General features: G+C 37.5%; 1 protein-coding gene and 1 non-coding gene across 2 annotated transcripts in view; one reads left to right on the top strand and one right to left on the bottom strand.

Annotated features, from left to right (window-relative positions):
- The window catches only part of LOC133297544 (ankyrin repeat-containing protein BDA1-like), a 63,511-nt gene that overhangs the window by 25,309 nt on the left and 13,692 nt on the right, over nucleotides 1-24,510 (bottom strand). The gene's annotated exons all lie outside the window — the stretch shown is intronic.
- LOC133297546 (small nucleolar RNA R71) lies at nucleotides 9,753-9,859 on the top strand. Its single transcript, XR_009749657.1, has one exon. It is a non-coding gene; the product is annotated as a small nucleolar RNA R71 (small nucleolar RNA).

Below are 24,510 nucleotides of genomic sequence, written 5' to 3'. Positions count from 1 at the left end.
AAAACGGTCATTCCTTAACGTTTAACTAACTTTAACTGACTCCAACGCTAAAACGTTTGATTTGGACGTTTTAGCGGTGAAGACCAGAATCTTTTTCCACTTTAGGGCGCTAAAACGCATATTGCAGGCCGTTTTAGCGCCCAAGACCAGCAATTTTCCCTCTTCTTAGTAGAGCAGCGCGCTAAAACGCTCTGTGTGGACATTTTAGCGCTCATCACCAGCAAGTTTTGGCCTCTTTCTGTAACAGGGCGCACGTTTTAGCGCTCAACACTTAGGCAATTTTTCTCCTCTTGAGCTCCAGAATCTTCTTCCTTCTCCAGTTGTCTTTCAAGCTTGCTTTTCCTACAAGAATCATACAAATTTCCAATAAAGCTCTTGAACTTGTAATTGAGGACATCTTAGGACATTAACCTTGTTTTTCATCATTTAATCACACAATTTGATCCTAATTCCTGCTAAAAACCATGATGAACTAAGGGTTCATCACAATTCCCAGATTTGAATATTGTTGTCCTCAGCAATAACTTTAAAGACAGAGAAAGACTTGAGATTCTTTACACATGAAATTTATGAGGTTGGATTGAAATATGACAGATCAACTTTCCAAGATACAATCTAACAACCCAGCAATCTATCTTTTACTATGACTTGCTTAACCTCATTACAATGACTTTCAACATATCAGTAAGATGAAATGCAGAGACCTTCAACACAAAACACCCCCTCACTTGGAACTTCTCAAAAATTGTGAGAATAAACTCTCTTGCACTCTAGTGTCTAAGGGTGTACTCATCACTCAATCTCCACTGCACTCAAACTACTATAAGCTTGCCCATCTTCTCACTTTCCATAGTTACAGTGATTCATAAGCAGAACAAAAGAGGCTTTGGTGGTATGACTTGACTAAGAATAGGATTCTGTATAGAAGAAGGAAAAATGGCTTGGCATGTAGTTGGCTAAAGGTAGGATTTGATGTTGCAGAAGGTTAGATAAATGGATCAGATTCAGATAAGAGGAGGATCACTATTGAATTTATCTATGTACTCCTTAATCCTTCTCATTCTCTTCTTCCTTTTCATTTGCTCTTTTCACAACCTTTTCTACAACTTTTCTTTTTCTTGAACTTCCTTCCTTTTTCTTCCATTTCAACACTTTGTGTTGTTTTGATTTCTCTTTTCACAACACTTTGTGCTTTACAACTTTTCTTTTTCTTTTCCAACTTCCTTCCTCTTTTTCTTCCAACTTTCAACACTTTGTGTTGTTTTGATTTCCCTTTTTCCTCATTTCCTTTTTCTTTTCCTTTTCCAAACCAAGCACTTTGTGCCTTTACTTCCTCATTTCCCTTTTTTTTTATTGCATTCTTCTTTTTCTCCAAATTTCCAACACTTAACACTTAATATTTTTGTTCATTGCAGAAACACCTTTCCTACAGAGCCTTCCTCCTTACCCCTTATCTGAACACATAATCTGAAAATTTAGGATCTGGAATAAGTGCAGGGCTCTTAGTTTTATCACAAAAATTCTGGCTTAAGGCTTCCATGCAATAAGAAAATTTGGTTCAAAAGAAAAATGCCTCAATGAGCTCTACTTTACAAACCATGAACTATTTCAAGTTAGAAACAGGGCAAGTTCTAGAGTTACTCATACAGTGAAGTGTTCTCTGAACAAAAAATTTTCTGTATAGGCTCAATGTCTCACAGTTCAGAGTTCATGCTTGAATTCCTCTATATACATCAACCTGATCTCTCTACTCCTCACATAACATGAGTCATGCAAACATATCATTTAGCACATATGCAGGGATTTCAAATTGCATCAACAAATGTTTAATCCATCATGTAAAACTTTGATCATCCTATCCTCATAAAATTCACATCATCTCAACTCTAAATCCAACCTTTGTACATATAAAACACTTCCTAAACTACCTAAAACTATATTCACAAGAATTTTAAAAGAAAGGATTGAGATGTTTCCCTGTTTGTGGCTCATCAACTGTGTGTCATCATCAACTGTGTGATTCCACCATAATCATGTCATTCATTCACACCCCATTCCCAGATTTAAACGTTGCTGTCCCCAGCAACTAATTTAAATCTAAAAAGCAGTTGACAAATTCTGAAACACATTCACATATCAACAAATAGCATCAGTACTATTTAAAAGTGCATCATTCAAACAGAGAATCTCAATGTACTAACAAATATACAAAATGAAAATAATACCACAATCAACTAAAAATATCCAAAATAAAACCATAAAACAGAAAATGTATAAAAACAAAATGAGAAGTCTAATCAGTAGACTCTTCATCATCACTAAACACCAAATATGAGCCTGGATCAGCAGTAGGCAAGGGGTTGTACTCAGGATCAACACCCCTGTCCTCATCCATAGCACCAGTATCAGCAGCAGCAGCAGCAGCAGTGGTCTCTGTGGTAGTAGCATCAACACCAGGCTGTCTCTCTGGAGTGGGTGCAGCATGGGAAGATGTAGCACCATCAGTAGGCGCAGCTCCATCCACATGATCAGCATAGTGTGTCCGGGCCATTGCGTCAAAGGCTTCCTCCTCATCAGAATGAGGGTATACAGCAGGCTGATAATCAATAACATCTAAGCCCTGAGCCTCACATATAGATTTCAACATCGTCACCATGTATGTCTGAAATGAGTGCTGGCTGGACTGCATAAACCGGAGACGCCTGCACAAATGTCTCATTCGAAAGTCAGTGTTCACCGTCCATTGCTCCCCTGTCCTTAGCCTCTCTTCAAATTCATCATCACTCTGAGTTGTAGATTTCCTACCAGGAGTCAATCCTGTGACCTCCCCTCCTCCTATCTTCAATTGCTTTGTAATCATGGCGGCATCAATTGTAGGGTGCAATTTAGTTGGTGCCCCATTATCAGTAACATCTACACCAGCTTTCTGACAAAGCAACTGAATCAAGGAACAGTGACCCAAAGCAGCAGAGTCACTGTCAGAGTGAGCCATATCATAAATGCTGTCCTGAAGGAGAATAAGAAGTTCCACCTTCGCCCTTGTCATGATAGTGTGAATCAGGACAGCTCTCTTCAGGATAACCTCTGCCTGGTTGGAAGAGGGCATGACATTTGAGATTACAAAGTGAAACCAGACTCTAGCCTCACCATTTAAATGCCTCAACCAAATCAACTTAGGAGCAACCTTATCCTTGGTTAACTCCCAAGTTTCACCAGGTTTGGCTATCGTCTGCAAAATAGGCTCAGCTGCCCCCATCTTGGTCCAGGTGTCAAAGTTTGGGTCACTCCTCCTTGGTGGAATTTCAATATTCTGCCAGTTTCTCCTGAACTCACAACTGGCATTGTGGATATTGTCACAGAACCTTATCTTCAGCAGCTTTTGGATAGTGTGAGCATCATACTTCACTTTCTTTCCCCTCACCCAGCTAGTGAAAGTCCTCTGGCCTCCTTGATCTCCATTAAATGCATTAGCAAAGAATTCCCTTGCTATGTTAGGACTGCTATCACCCAGTATTCTTCCAAAAGTTGCCCAATCCCTGGTCTTCAGCTGAGACTGAAACTGGGGATATTCATCCTGTTCTAGAACAAATTTTCTTTCTCTAACAAATGGCCTCTTGGAAGTCTTGTCAGTATACCTTTTCTCATGTTCCTCACTTTTCCAAAAGTGAGCATCAAACTGTGGGGTAAACTCAGCTTCAGTATCTCCTCCTTGATTCACTCGTGCTCGCTTCTTAAATCTCTTTTTCCCTTTTGTAGCAGGAGCTGGTTGAGAAGGAGAAGACATTGTGCCTACACAACAAGAGAAAATCAGTCCAAATGTCAAACAATTACATATCATGAATCCAATTCCACAATTCCAGATTTAGAACTCTTGTAGTGGGGAATTTTGATCAAAACATGTATGAATTACAACCCCACAATGCCATAATGTAGACCCTCAATTTTGTATGAAACAGGGCCTGGGCGCTAAAACGGTCGCACTGAGCGTTTTAGCGTCCTGGCCTTAAACGTGTGTAAAAACTGGACGGGCGCTAAAACGGTCACACTGAGCGTTTTAGCGCTAGGCCAATTTTTGGGTCAGGCATTTCCACGAACACCTTGTGTGTGTGTACGCTGGGTTGTTGTTTGAAGACAACTGAGAACCAACACTCACTGGATTTGTTGTCTCATTCCCAAAATACCAGTCAAAAGCAAAAGTTCAGGAGAATAATACCAATAAAACTAAATCAACATGCAATCCTTCGAAGATACAGGCAATCAACATGTGAATGCCCTAAAAAATGCCCAATAATTGCATGCTTCAGATATGATGAGTGATGGAGGGAATTGAGATGAGTTACATACCTTGATGTTGATGAGAAGATGTGGAAGAAACTACGAAGATGGATGATACAAATTTGAGATAAGGATTGCGTTGTGGAGAACAGAGGCAAAGTATAAGAATGTAAGAGGAAAAGAGAAGAGGAACTCTGTTATATCGAATTAGTGACAGGGCGCTAAAACGTTGGCTTACCAGCGTTTTAGCGTCCTTGTCCAGAGAAAAATACACACTTTGTGCAGCACAGCGCTAAAACGGTCAGACTTAGCGTTTTAGCGCTGTTGGCCAGAGTGCATGGATTGGTATTGTCAGTGAACGCTAAAACGCTCATAATGAACGTCTTAGCGCGCACAACCAGAGAGTTTCATAATGATGGAACTCTGGGGACGCTAAAACGGTCATGGTTGACGTTTTAGCGCCCAGCACATAGCAAAAAATTTCTCTTTGATTTTTCAAAAAAAAATTTCCTTTTTCTTCTTCCTCTTATGGATATGGTATGAACATGGAATTACATACCTAGTACAGTGGGTTGCCTCCCACTCAGCGCTTGTTTAACGTCACGAGCCTGACGGTTATGATCTATTTTACCTCTAATAGAGCAACTGTCAGTAGTTGCCTATCCACAGCACTTCCAACATATAACTTCAATCGTTGACCATTGACTGTAAAACTTCTGTCCGAATCCAAAGAACTGATTTCTACAGCCCCATATGGTTTCATATCCTTTACCACAAACGGTCCAGACCATCTAGACTTTAACTTCCCTGGGAACAGCTTCAACCTGGAATTGAACAGAAGTACTTGATCCCCTACCTTGAAGTCTCTAGGTGTGATCTTCCTATCATGCCATAGCTTTGTCTTTTTCTTATACAAACTGGCACTTTCATAAGCAGACAAACGAAACTCATCCAATTCATCCAGTTGTAATAATCCTTTCTGTCCCGCTGCTTTAGAATCAAAATTCAGATATCTCACAGCCCACAAAGCCTTGTGCTCCAATCCAACTGGCAAATGGCATGCTTTTCCAAACAGCAACTGAAATGGAGACATCCCAATAGGAGTTTTGAAAGCGGTCCTGTATGCCCATAAGGTGTCATCAAGTTTCTTGGACCACTGGGTCCTAGCATTCCCAACAGTCTTCTCCAATATTCTCTTCAATTCCCTGTTGGAAATCTCAACCTGACCACAAGTCTGTGGGTGATATGGAGTGCTTATTTTGTGCCTCACTCCATACTTAGCCAAGGCATACTCCACCATCCTATTATCAAAATGAGTGCCCCCATCACTAATGATAGCTCTAGGGACTCCAAATCTTGAAAATATATTCTTTCTCAGAAAAGCAATCACCACCCTGGAATCATTGGTTGGTGTAGCTATAGCCTCAACCCATTTGGAAACATAATCAACTGCCACCAATATATACTTGTATACTTGATACCCCAAACATCAAAGATCTCCTTCCTGGATATTGTTCAACGGCATTGTACAAAGTGGTTGTCACATGCCTCCACAAACTTCTTTGCATCCTTGTAAAAGTGGGCCACTCATCAAAACTTTTGCTGCAGTTCTCTCACCTGCAAAATGTCCACCATATGCAGAACCATAACAATGCCACAACACATCCTTCTGTTCTTCCTCTGGAATACACCATCGGATCACACTATCTGAACATCTATAGAAGAGATATGGCTCATCCCAAATATACCTCTTAACATCATGCAGAAATTTCTTCCTCTGTTTCCATGTTAAATCCTTAGGCATCAATCCAGCAGCTTTATTGTTGGCAAAATCAGCAAACCATGGTGGTGTGCTTATAGATAAGACTTTATCCCCGACCATCTCTGTTACAGCACATATTGCCAAAACATGTTCATCAGGAAACTCTTCTCTGATCACTACTTCCGGCCCTTCCTGAAGCTCTTTTTCTGTAATCCTGGATAAGTGATCAGCCACCAAATTTTTAACTCCCCTTTTGTCCTTGATTTCTACCTCAAACTCTTGCAACAGTAACAACCAGCGGAGCAATCTGGGTTTAGCATCCTGCTTGCTCAACAAATACTTTAAAGCTGCATGGTCAGTGTAAACAATAACTTTTGATCCTAACAGATATGGCCTGAATTTGTCAAATGCATACACAATAGCCAGTAATTCTTTTTCTGTAGTAGCATAATTCTTTTGTGCATCATTTAAGATCTTACTGGCATAGTAAATAACATGCAACAATTTATTCACTCTTTGGCCCAATACCACTCCTACAACATAGTCACTGGAATCACACATTAATTCAAATGGTAATGAAAAATCAGGTGCCATCATGATAGGTGCAGTGGTCAACTTTTCTTTTAAAACATGAAATGCATGTAAACATTCATCATCAAACAGGAATTCTTGATCCTTAACTAATAACTTGCATAAGGGCTTAGCAATTTTTGAAAAATCTTTTATGAACCGCCTATAAAATCCTGCATGACCAAGAAAACTCCTCACACCTTTAACATTTACAGGTGGAGGAAGTTTCTCTATCACAGAAATTTTTGCCCTGTCCACCTCAATTCCATTCCTAGACACCTTGTGTCCAAGAACTATACCTTATGTCACCATAAAGTGGCACTTCTCCCAGTTCAAAACCGAATTACAGTCTTGACATCTTTTCAAAACAGAATCTAAATTCCCTACACATACATCAAAATCAGAACCAAATACAGAAAAATCATCCATAAAAATTTCAATGCATTCTTCTATCATATCAGAAAAAATGGAAAGCATGCACCTTTGAAATGTGGCAGGAGCATTGCATAAACCGAAAGGCATCCTCCGGTATGCGAATATTCCATATGGACATGTAAAAGCAGTCTTCTCCTGATCCTCTGGTGCCACAGCTATCTGATTGTACCCTGAATAACCGTCCAAGAAGCAATAGAAAGCATGTCCTGCCAACCTCTCTAGCATCTGATCCAAGAAAGGAAGTGGAAAATGATCCTTCCTGGTTGCCTTATTCAGCCTCCGGTAATCAATGCACATTCTCCAACCAGTGATTGTCCTGGTGGGATTCAACTCATTGTTCTCATTTTTCACCACAGTCATCCCCCCTTTCTTGGGCACGGTTTGCACAGGACTCACCCAAGCACTGTCTGAAATTGGGTAAATCATCCCACCATCAAGCAACTTCACCACCTCCTTCCTCACTACTTCCTTCATAGTGGGGTTGAGTCTCCTCTGTGGTTGCCTTACTGGTTTGACCTCTTCTTCCATCAATATTTTGTGGGTGCAAAAGGAAGGATTAATACCCTTGAGATCTGAAAACTGCCATCCAATAGCCATTTTATTCTTCTTGAGTACCTTAATCAACTTCCTTTCTTCCTCATCAGACAACATTGCATTAATGATTGTTGGATATGTTTGATCATCTCCAAGGAACACATACTTCAAATGTGAAGGTAATTCCTTAAGTTCTACCTTAGGTGCTCCTTTTGGAATGTCATCAATCTTCTTCTCAAGCTCTTCTACTTCTGGCTCTTCTTGGTAATCCTCTGTACCTATCTCTTTTTCTGATCTTTGTTCCTCAACTGGGAATTCTTCTTTTTTATTCACTTCTTCCACAACCTCATATATCACATCCAATCTAAAACAATCTTCCACATCAACAGGATGCTTGATGGTTTCAAATACATCAATTGCGACTGTTTCCTCATCCACCCTTAGCAACAACTTTCCTTGTTCAACATCTATCAAAGATCTTGCAGTTGCTAAAAAGGGTCTTCCTAACAATAAAAGACTTTCTGTATCCTCTTCCTCCATGTCAAGAATCACAAAATCCACTGGAAAAATAAACTTGTCTACCTTGACCAAGACATCTACAACCACACCTTCAGGCCTCTTGATAGATCTATCTGCAAGATGCAGAATAAGATTGGTCTCCTTTAAAGTGTTAATTCCCAAAGCTCTACATACTGTCAACGACATCAAGTTTATACTGGCTCCCAAATCACACAATGCCTTTCCCACCTCCACATCTCCTATAGCAATAGAGATACTGAAGCTTCCTGGATCTTTCATTTTTGTTGGAAGCTTCTTCTGGATTAGGGCACTACACTCTGCTGTTAGGGCCACTGTCTCACCATCAGTTAATTTCCTCTTCTTAGTAAGAAGATCCTTCATGAATTTTGCATAGTGAGGCATATTTTCCAGTGCTTCAGAAAATGGTATGTTAATTTGTAAATTTTTGAAGATATCCAGAAATCTTGTATAGTGCTGCTTCTGAATCTCTTTCTTCAACCTCTGAGGGTAGGGAACTTTAGCGTAGGGAGATAAACTAACTGGCTGTTCTTTCTTGTCAGCCATCTTCTTCTTTTCCCACTTCATCATCTTTTGTGGGGAAGCATTTTTACCAACTTCTACCTCTCCTTCATTCTTATTGTCTTTCCCTTCCTCTTCTTTGTCAACTCCAACTATAACATCTCTAACAACTACTTCTTTCTCACTTTTCTCATTTCTCATTTTCTCTCCTTCATCATCAGAGACTACATCTTCAACCACAACCTCTTCTTCATTCTTTTTATTTTCCACCTTCTTTTTCCCAGGTTGAAGTACCAACCCACTTCTTGTCATAATTGCTTTACAGTGCTCCTTAGGATTCACCAGTGTATCACTTGGAAATTTCCCTTGTGGTCTCTCTGATATCTGTCTTGATAATTGACGAATCTGGGTCTCCAAATTTCTGATTGATGCTTCCTGATTTCTGAAAGAAGTTCTGGTCTCCTGCATGAATGCAGTTGTCTCTTCCCTGAATGAAGTAGAACCCTGAATATAATCCTGAGTTGTCTTAGATAACTGAGCAAACGCTTTCTCCCATGCAGCAGGATCACTTGACTGCTCCTTCATATGTGGTGGTGGAGGATGTAATGGTGGATTCAATTGGTGGTTGGAACTATAGCTGAACCCTGGGTGTTGATTCTTGTTTTTCCATGGTGGCATATAAACATTCTTTCCCTGATTGTTGTAGTTCCTTTGATTATTCTGATCATACCACACTCCATTCACCTCTGCTTGTTCTGATGATCCCCCGTAATCACACTCCTCTGTCACATGGCCCTTACCACAGATAGCACATACACTCTTTGTTTCCACAGCAGCTACCTTTTGTGAAGAGAGTTGCTTAATAAGGGTATCTAATTGTTGCTGCTGTTGTCTCTGTGTCTGCATCAGTTGATCATTCCTTGCCAACAAAGCATCATACCCATCCAACCTGATAATTCCTGTCCTTCTGTCAGCCACTGGAGCATTATCAAATTCTTGAGATGCTAATGACTCAAAGATATCAAAGGCTTCTTGAGGGGTCTTGGTAGTCAATGATCCACCAGCAGTGGCATGCACCAAGGTTCTAGTGTTAGTGGTCATTCCTTGCAGGAAGATTGCTGCTTGTTGCCATGCCTCAATTCCATGCTGTGGACATTTCCTCAACAAATTCTTGAATCTCTCCCAAGCCTCATAAATAGATTCTGACTCTTTCTGCTTAAAGCTTGTAATTTCATCCTTCAACTTGGCCCTTTTGGATGCTGAGAAAAACCTTTGCAAGAACTTGGTTTGCAAATCATCCCAAGTTGTTATACTTCCTTGTGGCAATGATTGCAGCCATCTCCTTGCATCATCCGTCAGTGAATGAGTGAATAGTCTCAACAGAATTGCATCTCTTGTGACACCGTTTATCTTCACAGTATCACTCAACAATAGGAAGTTCTCTATGTGCAAGTAAGGGTCCTCCGCACTGGTTCCAGCAAACTGATCCTTCTGCACCAAATGTATCAAAACGGGCTTCAATTCAAAGTTGTTGGGCTCCACTGTTGGGCGCACAACACTCCCAATTGGAGGAACCACTGCAGGAGTCATGTACTCTCCCAGTGTCCTCTGTGGTGGTAGTGGTCTGTGATTCTCTGCCATTATATCTTCCTGATTAACCGTACTTGATTCACCAATTTCATGCAACTGTCTCCTTTGCCTGGCTGCCCTTTTGTGCTTCCTCAATGTCCTTTCTAATTCTGGATCATACAACAAAAAATTTGGATCAAGTGTACCTCGCATGTACCAGAATCAAAATTGACCAGAAATTTAACATAAACTAAAATACTGAAAATAAAAGGATTCAATCTCATAATTCTATAGTATCAGTTAGTGTTGAAAAACTAATTCCCCGGCAACGGCGCCAAAAACTTGTTGGACGTTTAGCAAGTGCACTAGTCGTACAAGTAATAAAATGATGAGTAAAGATTGTTCCCACGAGGAATTGTGTTCAAACACCAATATACCATAGAAAACTAATTTGAATCAAATAAGAGTTTGTAAAAATCATGAATAATTTGTCACCAGAAAATTGATTTTGAGTAAATTGACACAAAGTAAATATGGATTAGGAATTAATAAAAACAACAAGTAGTCAGAAAACAACTTTCCTCTATGATAACCCATATAAAAATTGATCATATGATGAATTCCTTTCCATGTGATGTTAATCAACCTTTTACTTATCATCAAGATGTAATCCTTTACTACCCTGATAGAAACATTAATCAGAAACCCCAATCCCTTGGTGATTTCTTTCTTAATACATGCATGAAATACTAAGGTTTTAAGATTACATCAGAACTCTAGCATCAATCCCTTGAGTACTAGAATTCTGATGTTGAGATTATCAAATACAGAAGTCATATAAACATCCTTGTTCTATACTACTTCTTTGATAGAAATAATTAACTCAGAAAATCTCAAATCAGCACATGAAAAATACTTCATCATATTAATCAAATCAACATAATATTATCATGGAGTTCCATTGCATTCAGACTACAAAGACTCTACTCAGACATGACTAAGGAATAAATAAGAGAAGAAGAAACAAACTTCATTTCCATGTTGAAAGTCTTCAATCTCCAAACTATTACAAGGAAATCCTAATACAAAAAACTAAGAGAATTTAGAGAGAAGTCATACTAAGTTTAAGAGAGAGAGAGAGTTCAGATCCCCCAAGATCTTTTTTCTAAGTGTCAAGGCTTTGCCTTATATAGTGTTACAATTAAAAACAAAAAACTGATGTGGGCGCTAAAACGTCCATAAGTGGCCATTTTAGCGTCCATGCTTTACGTATGCTCAACTGCTTTTAACTGATTTCAACGCTAAAACGTTAAGGAATGACCGTTTTAGCGTCCAAACTTGGTGAATGCTCAACTAACTTTAACTGACTCCAACGCTAAAACGTTTGATTTGGACGTTTTAGCGGTGAAGACCAGAATCTTTTTCCACTTTAGGGCGCTAAAACGCATATTGCAGGCCGTTTTAGCGCCCAAGACCAGCAATTTTCCATCTTCTTAGTGTAGCAGCGCGCTAAAATGCTTTGTGTGGACGTTTTAGCGCTCATCACCAACAAGTTTTGGCCTCTTTCTGTAACAGGGCGCTAAAACGCTCAGTGTGGACGTTTTAGCGCTCAACACCAGCAAGTTTTGGCCTCTTCCTGTAACAGGGCGCTAAAACGCTCAGTGTGGACGTTTTAGCGCTCAACACTTAGGCAATTTTTCTCCTCTTGAGCTCCAGAATCTTCTTCCTTCTCCAGTTGTCTTTCAAGCTTGCTTTTCCTACAAGAATCATACAAATTTTCAATAAAGCTCTTGAACTTGTAATTGAGGACATCTTAGGACATTAACCTTGTTTTTCATCATTTAATCACACAATTTGATCCTAATTCCTGCTAAAAACCATGATGAACTAAGGGTTCATCACATACACAGGCCATATAAAAAATAAAGGATCTAACATCATGATCCACAAAATACTGAAATACTAAATGAAAGCACTATACTCCAAAATAGATAGCCTGTAGCTACTCAAAAACAATCCGTCCAAAATCCTCAGCCACGGGTCGCGTCCCTGACTAGAGAGGTCTCACCGGGAATCTGGGCACCTGAAAATATGGCCCCAACGAGGGGTGAGATTACAAATCTCAATAAGCTCCAGGTTTATAGAGAATTCTCCATACCCCTGGCTCACTCCTGCATGAAAGTTAGATACAGAGTATACAATGCACATATAACAGATATTATAACAGAACAAAGCATATATTCATATCATAACAGAGGAGTGCGCCGTCATTCCCAAGGGAGGACCCCAAGCGGAAATCAACGCACGTGTTCCCGAGGGAGGACCCCAAAGCGGAACCAGATATATCAGAGGCGTACACCATTAGTCCCGAGGGAGGACCCAAAAGCGGACATTAGGGTACTATACAATCAATGGCCAGAGATTATTACAGAAATCATATTACCGAAGTCATATCAGAACAAAACATATCAAATCATCAAATAACTCTATATGAATGCATCTACACAAAGCATAAAAAACAGTCATACAATCCAACCACAGTTCACTACCATGGTGGAGCACTCAAGTAGGAAAAGACTCCTTAAACATAGAGCTTACCTCTTGAAGTTTTAACAATCTGCTTACTTGTGGCTCAAGTTTCTTATATATCTTCAAGAGATTTCGATTCCTTTTTAGTCCCTAGGTACACCTAGAGCAAGAATCCATAAATACAAATTAATAAACTGCCATCATGCCTAGCTTTCACATAAGGCATACATTTTATCGCTTCTTTTCGTTTCTTTACGTTTTTACCAATGCTATGCCAATACACAAGTCTAGACCTCTTTATAATCGTTGGTGTTCTTGAATTTAATCAAGTATTCCCTTATGAATTTCCAACATAAATCATGGCATTTTACTTTAAAGGACCGTGGGCCTACAATTAGGAAATCAATAGATTTTTCCATGATTTCTTTTCAAACCATTTCACTTCATGACTTATCATTTTCATACTTTGAAATACACATATTTTATTAAAATAAAATATGACAACATCTTTCCCTAAACACCCTATAGGTCGAATCCTTTAAGGGAATTTCCAAGGATCCTTCTTTTTTACAATACATTTTCCTCACTTAATTTAACAACTACACGTAGTAAATATATATATATACCAAGTTCCAATTTAATTTTTGGGAATATCAATCCCTTTAAATCTTTCAAGGCTGAAACATCAAGGGTATGTTTCAAAGCATTTTCTTTCAAATTTAACATTCTTACTAACTCATCCAAATTCCACTTACTTGCACACATAAAACCCCTCTTAATACATCAACTAAAATTTGCACAATAAATCCTATTAACCCTATCAAAGGCCGAAACATAGAGAGGAAAGGCATATGATTTTTCTCTAATTTTTTTTACATACATACAATGATCCTTTTTATTTCCTACATCCAAAATATCAAGGATTCATCATCAAATCAATTTTTTTAAAACATAATGCTTTCCCACCAAAGCATATTCATAATTTTATAACTTAAATAATCAAGACACTACCATGAAAATAGAGGTTTGTTACCTCTAATCAACTAACAAAGCCTAGAAGACACATCTCCAAGCAAGGCTCCTTCGAAAATGCACTTTTTCTTCCTTGATGAATAGTGTCACGAAAATGAGATGACAAGTATCTCTCTCCACACACGAAATTAGCTCAAACGGAGGGGTGGAATAGCTTCCTTGGATGATTTCCTATGAGATTGGTATATTGGGTGGAAGATTTGGTGGCTTAACCATGGAGAAATCAAAGAAAGAAAAAGACAAACCCTAACCCTTCCCCCATGGCTGCAGCTCGGTTTTGAGAGTGAAGAGAGGAGAGAGAAACTGATTTGGAAATGAGACTTAAGTGACGTAAGAAGATGAGCACATGTAGCCTTTTTTAATCCGGTTATTTTTCTATCGCGTATTTTACTCAAAATGACCCGGAACTTAACTTAAAGCTACATATATATTTTTATTTTTCTAGAGTCATTTACATTAATTTTTATTTCCTAAGGAACAATATTCATAATTCACAGTATGGTTTCTGCACCGTTTTTGACAAAATGCACTGTGAACCACTAACTATACTTTATTTATTTTTGAAACTTAAAACTTATACACTTGTCATTTTCTTGGGCCTATATTGACATGCTTAGCATATATTGGACTTTCTTATTCTTATTTCATCAATTATTTATTTCTGGATTCTACCGGTTGTTTAAACATCGGTACAAATACCCGGTAGAAACACTATTCACGAGATTTTCACGGAAAGTGCCAGACTATATAATTTTTCATTCTGAACTCATATTTGTCGTCAGAATTGTCAAATTATGTCTCTAAAATCATTATGTCTCTAAACTCATACTGTTCACAAGAGGATAAAAATGATGTTTTTCTTGGCTTGAATGCTTGGATTGTCTTTCTCTTAGTGATTTGAAGCTTATAAGGTAAATTCCCTAACTCTCCTCTTGTGTATTTGGAGAAAATGCATGCTATATGATTGTATAAATTGGGATTAAATGGTATGAGTAGTTGGAGGGTGATTTGTAGGTGAGTACCTTTGTAAATATGTTTGGGATTGGTTTCCATAAAAAAGAAAAATTACGAAAATTGCTATTTAGGACACTTTGATAAATTGGACTAAAAATCAAGTGTAGGTTTCTTGTATGTGTAGTCTTGAAAATTAAACGTGGTAGACTGGTATATAGGAATACTGATATGTTATTATAATGATGATGATGCTTGGTATTAAAAATACATGAAAGATATGTTATATTGATGATGATTTAGTCATGCATTTTCATCATGCATCTGTTTCTCTTGTGTGTGCGAAGCATAACATGGCATATAGCATTGTGCATCCATTTGGGAACCACAATATATAATGTAAGTAAGCATACGATTGAGCACACATCATATAGGCATCCCTTCGGTACCAGGGCATGGGACACTTGGCTTCCGTCCGCATAGGCCACAGTTGGAATTCACCTTTGAGGGAGCCATTATGGAATATCCACTGTGTATGTTAGTACACGCACGACAGTGCTATGAGCGTAATGATGGCTTTATATACGCACTATGATGATTATGGCGTTATATACGCACTATGATTATATGTTAGCATCTGTCCAGAAAAGTTATATGTTGATGAGACTGTTTTGGAATTTTGTACCTAGTCTAATATTGTTGCAATAATGGTTTTGCTATCACACTACTGGGATTTTTCTCACCCCTTTGGGGCTGCTATTTTTATAAAATGGCACGAGGACGCAAAAGCATATGAGGACATGGATTATTTGGATATTTGCTGTTAAATTCTGTTGTTGGACTTGCTGCTGTTACTGTTTTATTTTATGGATGACTGTATTAATTTGAGTAGTTTGGATTACTGTTGGATTTTGATTTTATTGCTGTTTTAAGACTTTTATGATCAGCAAGTATTTTGGAAACAAATTCTAGAAACGTTTTGCGAAAATAATTTCCGATGTTTTATTAAGTGCTGATTTTTAAACAGTTTCGCGAGCACTTTGCGAGTCATGTTACGAGGGGCAAACGAACTCCGATTTACTATTATTTTATATGCACGCGAAGCCCCTGACGTGCTCTTTCCAGATTATATAGAATATGTTTTTGAATCGTTGAACTTGATTTTATACGAATTATTCAAGACAGAAACGTCTGCCAGAAAATTAATATTTTCAGCAAGTTAAGAAATTTTGAAAGTGCACACTGATTTTCGTAAGGGAACTGATTTCAATTATAAGTTTTAATTAGCAACATCAAAATGATTTTTCAGTACTTAAAATAGGACGAACGAACTCTAATTCCGCTTAGCAAACAACTCGCTTGGATGCCTACAAGGGAGGGTGTTACACTAATTGGTATTAGAGTAGTTTTGATTCAAGGTGTCTGTATTTGATGAAATATTTGTTGTTGTTATGTGGTTGCTGAATTGTTGGTGCCTGGTTATATTGATTATTTGTATATGTTCGCTGCATTGTTGTTGTTTGAACTTAGCTGTGAATGGGATACTGGTTAAAATTACCTGATATTTGGAGGTGTGATGATACTGGCAGTACACTGTATTAAGCATGGCTGTGCCCATTCGCTTGCTAGGTGGTGAGCCTGATCAACTCACTGTCGCGCAAGTTGTGTGTGCGCAATCATGGTTATCACGGGGTACACTTGTGCCTGAGCACTAGGTTTGAAATAGTAAATTGCTACTTGAATTAGTGATTGATTGTAAATTCTGCTTCCTATGGATTATAATGAAGATTCTATATATCTAAACTTGATGTGAATATTTTTGTGATTGAAGGTAAAATGGCCTTGAAGGTCGTAGCATGTGAGAGGGAAAAACAAAATTTTTCATATGCGGAATTACACATGCAATCAAGAATCATGCTTTATGGCATGTGATGTTACCTTTGTTTGTGAGTTCAAAACTCCAAGACGATCAGTGTTAGGTTTGAAGGGTTCAAATCCTCTAACGTTGATCCACACCACCCACGTCAAGATGCAAGAACGCTTTCTTGAAAGCCACCAATTGACCACCACAGAGAGGCTTGCTATGCGCTCAATAGGTGAAGAAGGAGGCTAGGTATATGTGTTTTGAAGAGTGAAGTCTCCAGCATGAAAACTTCACAAGAGTGGGAATGGTATATAGAAGAATTGGCTAGGTTCTTTTGAAAAATCTTAAGGAGGAACTCAACAACTAGGCGCACAAGAGAGGGAGATAATTAGTGTATCAAATCAGAATTTTTATTTTACTTATAATGAAAGTGGCGCACAAGTGAGTGAGACAAAGGTGGAGTTGTTGCAATTCAAAAATCCCAACAACCTCCCCTTTGAATCCTCACAAGACTAGGTCTTTATCTAGTCAAAATTCTAAACCAATGGTCATCATATGACCACCAATTCATGCGCCCCTATTCAGCCCCAAAAGGGTCCAGATACATTTGAGCTATTGCATTCAAGTTTGAATTAACTAGCTCACTGATTCTCTCAACAACCAAATCTGATTGGAGCTTGTTGGTTTGACAAGATGACAATCATCTCCCACCAAAATGGCGCCCCAAATCAGCCCTTGGAGATCTCCATAGATCTTCTCTTGATACAAGGGATTTGTTCCAACAAGATCTCATCTTATCCTTTTGTTATGAAACAACTTTTCATAGCCAATTCAAATTCGAATTCAAACATTTAAATTCAAACGTTCAAACATTTAAATTCTAAATTCAAATTCAAATTTCAAATTCAAAATTCAAATTTCAAAATTCAAATTCAAAATTCAAAATTCAAATTTCAAAATTCAAATTTCAAATTTCAAATTTCAAAATTCAAATTTCAAATTTCAAATTCAAAATTCGAATTTCAAAATTCAAATACAAAATTCAAATTTCAAAATTCAAATTCAAAATTCAAAATTTTAATATTTGATAATTAATTAAACTAATTAAATTAATTAGTAATGTCTTGGATCGTCCAAGCCCATTAACAATACCATGCGCCCTCTCCCTCTTAGGTGGGCTTCCAAACTTCATCTTGGGCTAACAACCATTATTAGGCTCAATACCTTTAATGCTATATCATCATGACATTAAGGTGTTAGTGTGTGACCTATTAGGTCCAACATAGCCACTGACATAAATGGGCTCGGCCCAACAAGCCCACAACCCATTTAATGACAACACAGAGCACTAGCAATGCTTTGTTGCCCCAGAGCTAGTTAGATTAATGACTTGATCATCCTATTACACATATTTGGTTGCCGTATGTATTTCTTTTCGTCTCGGTTACCTTCCCATAAAACCTAGGGTAAGGAAGCGTATCAACCCTTGCGGTTTAGGGTAAGCTTTATTCGAAATAGGGAATCTTCAATTTACTGACTCTAAAGGCAGATCATCTCATGATCTCTTTTACTATGCATAGATTCCCGAGTCCCTGTAAATGTCATCCCGATTCCTCCGGTTTACAGATAACCTAATCTCTCACAGAGATTTGACGAATTCCTTCAGCTTATCACCCTAGCCCTGTGCTCTTTCAGGACAAGCCCAACAGTATACCTATGAGTCTCCATGTTTCAGGAAGACAAGGTATACAGTCAAAGCATGCCTTCTAGAACACAGTCTAGGTAATAACTTTTGGTCTAAGGAAAAACATACCCAAATATAAAGAGACTACTCTAATGATACTCTCTGTGAGATTTCCTCATAGAGTCTCTTTTGTGGGTCTGTTCAGTGCGAGCTATACCCTTATAGATCCATCCACGAATTTAGCTAAGACATCTCCATATCTGTAGCTCATGAGGTCTTTACCTTACATCCGAATACAAGTAGATAAGTCGTGCTAGTCTTACCCGAGATCACTGATCCCCATTCTCAGTGTCTCTAGACTAGGAACATAAAATTAGGAATAAATATCCAGTATCCTTGAATCCTCATGATCGTGATCTCATCACAGATACTCAAGAGATACCTATTTTATTCCAAGGGGTTTATCCAGTTACTCATATAAAATATTAACAGTAATATTAAGACAAAATATGAAACAGGATAAATAGCGCTTTTATTTATTTGCGACAATACAAAGGTCCACATATGTCCTAATCTAATTAAAAGATTGTCTCTAGGACATCCATATACTAACAGTGATATCCTAAGCTGTGGATGATAATAAGTTACCTTCAAATAATGATTGCTGCTACATATTTGTTTTTCTGATTTATGACCTTTTCTTGTGTATGGTGATGGTGATTATAGCGTATAGCGGGGTAATATAAACTGCTATTCTTTTTCACTAATCCTGTTGGGTCTCATATCTAAGTAAGGGTAGCAGTGATATAATCATGATGACTGATGTAGTTATTTAGCCTTACGAAGGAATTGTTATTTGACCTGAAAACTATATGTAGCCAAACTTATGTTGGGATAGGTCACTTATCTAAGTAGATCCGGATAATACCTTTAGAAAGTATAGTTGGAACTAATTAAGGTTCAGACATATGGGTCTGTTATCTTTACAAATCTTCTAATGGTAAATTGGCACTAGACATCATTCTTGAGAAAGAAGCTGTAAAATAAGTGGTGATGTGTCCTGCCCTCTGTCCTTCATGCGAGTGATACTTGTCGTCCTAGCTCATATGCATTGACTTGCTTTGTGTAATTTTGACCACTTTTGGACTTGCATATAGTGTGTTGTTTCTGATTATAGTAACAGATTATATGAGATGATTGTTGAACTTACCAATTTAGATTTTTCACATTATAGTGTTTGAAGCTTTGTTGCTGAAAACTTGATTCCATTTTATGCTGTTACGAGTTATCCTAAAATAATCGATTGACTCATATATATTTCTTTTATAATTGTTGTGAGGCAAATTATGAACGGGAATGATATTGTATAAACGTGTGTTATTGGGACTGCAAAAAAAAAACTATTTTAAGTTTGTGAGTGGTAAGAATCTTGAATCTTTCTTTGCATTAATTCGCATTTTAGGAATTGAACATACAAAATTTTATAACGTACATCAGTTAGATATCCTGTCAGCTCATAAAGTATCTGCATATAACTAGACAATTTACTTATGATGTATTGTGTCATGCATAGTCCACGGTTATGAAAGAGAGTTTAATTGCATTTACTCCATGATAGCATTAGAGGATGTGTCAGGATAGGATAAATAAGAAGTAATTACCATACTCTCAATCTTTCCCTGTTTGTTTTGATTAAGGCGGTTGAAATCCAGGTATGTTTCATGTTTTGTTGGATTGGTACTTTAAATTGAAGAAAGGAAGGGTTAGTGTAGAAATTGTGATCAACTTAACCTTGCTTCAGTTTTGATTGACTTTGGTTGAAATGATTATTGAGAAAACGTAATAGCATTTGGTACCTCAAAATCTTAAAGCTCTATTTTCCCAACTACAAAATTTTATGTCCAAGATATTCAAGACAGTTTGTATTATTTTGTGTAATGTGAAGAGCAGTGGCATAACTATTATTGCAGTAGTCGAATGATTGAGATGATGTAGATTTAATTTATGTAATCAGTTTCTAAATCACAAATAAGATTGCCTATTAGAAAACCATACAATAGATATATTTTGTTTCGTGCATGTTGAAAGCTCTATAATATCAGCTCGTTTTTTAAGCAAAGTCCGCAGGTCCTCTAGTTGGTTTTGGTGATCTGACTATGTATGGATATGTTGTCAAGTATTCAATTTTCTGCTTTAATCTTGCTAAACGTTGCATTTTTCACTTTTATTGCATCTGTGATTTTTTTGTTCACCAACATACGACACACTCAAGAAATTTTACAAAGTATGTCTTACCATGTTGATAGAACTCTCTTGATATGTCTAAACTTGTTCCGCTGAAGAATGTCTGTCCTTACTTTAATTTACTGTTCTCAAGGTGTAATCTTATACGTGCAAAATACTGTCTGAACTTAGGGATTCAAACTAAACTTTGTAGTCTAATTGATTGAAGGTGCTAATCAATTTATTGTGTACTAAGACCTAGTTAATTGACCTTAGGTGCTAATCAACGCCTGTTTCATACGGCATACTGTGTATGACCTCTTTAACCATTTTAAACGAGTTTTATTAATTTTGTTCAAACCTACAACGTTTGAGTATTACATACACTTGCATATAATACAAACCTCATATACGTCCAATGCATAAAATGTACCTTCCATGCCTAGAAGTTCCAGTGGTTGTAGCAATCATACGTTGGTGCATTAGGTGCATAAGCATACAAAAATTTTACACATGAATCATCGTCTGTATGTGGGTCTGCACTCTGTTTTTATATACATTGAAGTGTTTATTTTATCTATACACTTTAAGAGCTTGAACTTTTCCCTATCATGATATTTCTGAATGATAGTCCTTCACACGGGCATCGTAGTAAATTTTTGTATTTGTCTTAGGTGTACATTTTAAAATTCAGCGTAGTACATGTGGGAATTTGAAATATGAATTGTATGTACATGTGAATCGGTATTAACTTACGATGTGTAATTAAGAAGACTGATCTAGCTGCATGTTGTGATAATATGAACTAATCTCTTGGTTTAATTGTGTGTGCTCAAACCTCTAAATATATAAATTAAGATGAATCTTCTCTACCTTTCGTTCAATTTTTGGAAATTGTTGATGGTTGATGCATATGCCTATAGTCAGTTACTAGTTAGAACTTCTTGTATACTTGCGTAGTTCCTTGGACATCTAACATAACGATTGAGTGCACGAAATGAAGTTAAATTTAACGTGAACACCCCAATGTTGTTTAATCATTAGTTCACAGACGTGATATTAAATCATTAACTTAAATACGCTACTGTAAATCACATGCTTAAAGGTTTTATATCTGCTTTGTGTGCATCATGATATATTAGTATTATTTTGAGATGTTCCTATCGACTAGATGCATGCTGCTTGTATTGATGAGATTAATTTTCAGTTTAAGTGAACTTTGGAGTTGGTGTTTTCTTGCATGAGGTCTCGTACCTTAAATTTTAGCTGTCCCTTGAATGTAAGTTTAACTACAGTTAGGAACTATGAATGCGAGTATTGTGAATTTGATTTATAAAAAAATATGGTCTGTTTTAATGAATCATGTTTGATAGCTGTCTCAAGATTACAATACGTGTCAATGATTGAAAAGTTCATATCATGGTTAATGGATCCTCTGATCAGTGGAGTCAATTACATCTGAGGTACCTAGGACAACGGAAAGCTCAGAAAGTTTCCTCATGAGGGTGTTTTGACGAACTGTATGAGAGGTACCACTTAACATGATATGTATGAATAATATGATAGAAGTTTTGGGATTTTATGAAGATTCCTCTCAATTGAAATTTGGATTGTGATGTGTACTGTTTTACTTGCTTGACTTCTTGAAGGCTTATAAGTATAAAATTCTGCCTGTGATGTTACATGGAATATTCTCAGTAGGGTGATGTCGTTAACTGAGGTAGTACTTTTCTTTGTACATGGAACCCTACATTCCAAAGGATCTCTTTATTTAGGCCATTGACCTGTTAACCACATCGTTATATGAAAACATTTAAATTCTTGATCACTGAGTGGTAGTATGGTGTGATATCGAGAGTAAATATTGATATAGGGACTTTGAGGAGTCATCCGCTTATTGTCATACTCTATTTCAGAGGTGAAATCTGTTGTAGTACCCGGATTGATGTGCCATGACTTGTAGATGCATAGCTGGATGCAACATAACGTAGTGCACGAACGAGATAGTGTTAGACACTTGAATTAAGTAGCCTTTGGGTGTTAGACACTTGAATTAAGTAGCCTTTGGGAAAATAGGACGAAGTTTGGGGACAAACTTCCAAATAAGGTGGGGAGAGTGTAACATCCCGCGTAATTAGGAAAAATATATAATTGCGATGAGGAACGTGGAAGCACATATTAAATTCAAAATATATATATTCATGCATGCCTAGCTTTCGAAATTATATAGTTATTTCCTTAGGATGGAATTATATTAATTTGGTGAATTATTTGAATAACAATCATAATGAGTATTTGTCTCAGGCATTTGAAACTCTTAGTAATAATATAGTAATAAATTCATTGTAAAATATAGGATGTCTAATAATATTTAAAAGACAAGGGAAATTAATAAATTTTGGGTTGATTCATAAAGTAGCAAAACCATTTGACTTAGATATTTTGGACCCAAATTCTTGGGTTGGCCGAAGCCCTAAGGGCCTTAGGAAGAGTTTTAGTTCAGCCCAAAGCTTTTCCTACATCTTCCCTAAACCCCACTTAGCCTTAGAGAATCATGATCCTTTCCCCATTGGCCAAAATGTACCACATGGCAAAACCTCACCCATCCTTACCCTCTCTATACATGTGCGCCTAGGAGAGACAAAAAGGAGCAGAAAATTCCGATGCCTTGTTGAACCTATTCAGCCTTACTACATGCAGCAAATAATGGAATAGGAGGCTAGTTTTCATGTCATTTAAATGGGCAGAAATGCCACTTACATGTCACCTCATTGGACGCATGGATTAGAGAGTGTGAGGTTAAGAGAATTCTGACCTTTGAAGTTTTTAAATCAGCCTTAAAACATCTTCCTTGTTCGTTATTTCATGTACTAAGGGTGGAGAAAAATCTGATTCCATATCTTAAAATCCACTTCAACTATTGTATGTGTACCATGTGGCAAACACAATCTTCCATCACCCTTGCATGTGCCTTGAGTGTGTAGAAAGCAATCTGATTTCTTGTCCTAACACTTAAGTCCTTTAGCTTTAATCAACCATGCAGCCAACGCAAACAAAGAGAAAGCTGTATGGTGTTAATATGATTCAGCATTCCAACCCCTTTCCTCTCCATCTCTTGTGCGTACCCTAGGAAAAAGAAAGCTAACCCTTTTACTCAAAATGAAAACCCATACACCACCCTCACATCCTTAAGGCCGTAGACATTTAGCAAGGAGATCAAACCATAATTTGTATCCCTCTTTTCCTCCCTAAACCGTGAGTGGAAATATAGCAAAGAAACACAAAAGTCTTGTATTATCATTCTCCCTTCCTTGACCGTAAAGAACAGTGAGAAACAAACCAAAAGAAACCACCAAACTGCATCTTGTTCTCACTTACTCATTCATTTTAAGAACCATGGAACCTCTTAGGGAATTACCAAGTCTCAAACAAAAGTTCCCTCCTTTATTCCCTTGGCTGTGCGTCCTTATTCCAAGAGGTAATGTGTGCCTCTGTTTCGCTGCTCATTCTTTTGGTTGAAGGAGACGTTCATTGTAGGTAAATAATAACATAAGATAATTTTTCCTCTCCTCCTTCTTGCACGCACGGTCACTGTTTAGAAGTTTGAAGCTTGCTGTTTCGTGGAGCTTGGAAGGCAGTGGTGTTATTCCTTATTCCATTCGGTTTTCTTGTGCTTGCAAGAGGTAGGCACAAAACCCCTTCTTCCTTTCTCTATTCAAAAAGTAAGGCATGCTTAGGAAGTGGTACTCTTAGCTATTTTATATTTTAGATTCTGCCATGTATGTCATTGGATCATAGTGAAAGCATAATAAAAAATAAACTTGGTAATGATCTTAAAAATTAAATGGTGGGGCTGTTTAGTGATAGTTTGGTGTTCCTCTAAACTTTTAGGAAGCAAAATAAATTGGACAGCATGCTTAGGTCCCTTGTAGTGCACCATACATGGATTAGTGGAGTTTTGAAATAAGTTATTCAAGATAGTTGGTCTTGATAAAACCAATTCTGACTTGGTAAATTTTATTATGAACTAAGTCTTATTTAAAT

Source organism: Gastrolobium bilobum, unplaced genomic scaffold (genome assembly GCF_033153095.1).
Source record: "Gastrolobium bilobum isolate Gb01-03AN ecotype WA unplaced genomic scaffold, APGP_CSIRO_Gbil_v1 utg13567, whole genome shotgun sequence".
In the NCBI taxonomy this organism is placed as follows: Eukaryota; Viridiplantae; Streptophyta; class Magnoliopsida; order Fabales; family Fabaceae; genus Gastrolobium; species Gastrolobium bilobum.
This window is presented reverse-complemented; position numbering and strand designations above follow the sequence as displayed.